General features: G+C 40.0%; 1 non-coding gene across 1 annotated transcript; it reads right to left on the bottom strand.

The window, feature by feature from the left end:
- Positions 1–803: 803 nt before the first annotated feature.
- LOC122280300 lies at positions 804–910 on the bottom strand. The gene has a single exon (XR_006229878.1). It is a non-coding gene; the product is annotated as a small nucleolar RNA R71 (small nucleolar RNA).
- Positions 911–1200: the final 290 nt, after the last annotated feature.

The following is a 1200-nucleotide window of genomic DNA, read 5'->3' as shown; positions in this document are numbered from 1 at the left end:
TGCATATTTTTCTTTGAGTTGATCTAGTTTAAATTGCAACTACAAAAATCTTAGTGATTCATCTAGATAAAATCAAGTTTAGTATAATTTTTGTATTTGGCAAACGTAAGGTACTAATCCCTAAGGACGATACTCTTCTTATTACTTTACTATAAAACTACGATACTGTGCACTTGCAGTTTTGCACCGGTCAAGTTTTTGGCACCGTTGCCGGGGATTGGTTTATTCTTATTCTTTTTGTCAATATCATTACAAAGTAATCTCGGTTTTAATTTAGAATTTTGTTTTAATTTGTTCTATAGGTGTGTTTTTTATATTGGATGCGCCGTGCTAGATCTCGTGATATTATTCCTGTTGATCCGGAGATTGAAAGAACTCTTAGTTCACTAAGAAGAAATAAGATACTAGCCATGGCTGAAGAAGATCGTGAGGTACTACCACGCACCTTGAAGGACTATGTACGGCCAGTTGTGAATGGAAATTACTCGAGCATAATGTGCCAGCCAATCAATGCCAACAACTTTAAGCTCAAACCAGCTTTGATTAGCATGGTGCAGCAGGCTCAATTCAGCGGATCGCCACTGGATGATCCCAATATTCATTTGGCAATGTTCTTGGAGATTTGCGACACTGTGAAGATCAATGGTGTTACTGAAGACACCATTAGACTGAGATTGTTTCCTTTCTCTTTGAGGGACAAGGCTAGAGGTTGGCTACAATCTCTACAACCGGGAAGCATCGTTAGTTGGTAGGACATGGCTGAGAGGTTTCTTGCTAAATTCTTTCCTCCTGCAAAAACAGCCCAACTTAGGAGTGAGATTGGCCAGTTCAAGCAAAAATATTTTGAGTCACTCTATGAAGCTTGGGAGAGGTATAAAGACTTGGTTCGACGTTGCCCACAACATGGATTGCTAGATTGGTTGCAAGTTCAGATGTTCTATAATGGGTTAAATGGGCAAACTCGAACTATAGTTGATGCTGCTTCTGGTGGAACTTTGATGTTGAAGACAGCTGAAGGTGCTACTGCACTTTTGGAAGAAATGACCTCAAACAACTATCAATGGCCAACTGAGAGGACTTTGGCTAAGAAGGTTGCTGGAATTCATGACTTGGAGCCTATAGCAGCCCTTTCAGCTCAAGTTGCTACTCTATCTCATCAGATTTCAGCCTTGACAACACAAAGGATACCGCAAAGTACAA

This window comes from Carya illinoinensis, chromosome 10 (assembly GCF_018687715.1).
Source record: "Carya illinoinensis cultivar Pawnee chromosome 10, C.illinoinensisPawnee_v1, whole genome shotgun sequence".
NCBI lineage: Eukaryota > Viridiplantae > Streptophyta > Magnoliopsida > Fagales > Juglandaceae > Carya > Carya illinoinensis.
Note: the sequence above shows the minus strand (reverse complement) of the source record. Positions and strands in the feature narration are given on the sequence as shown.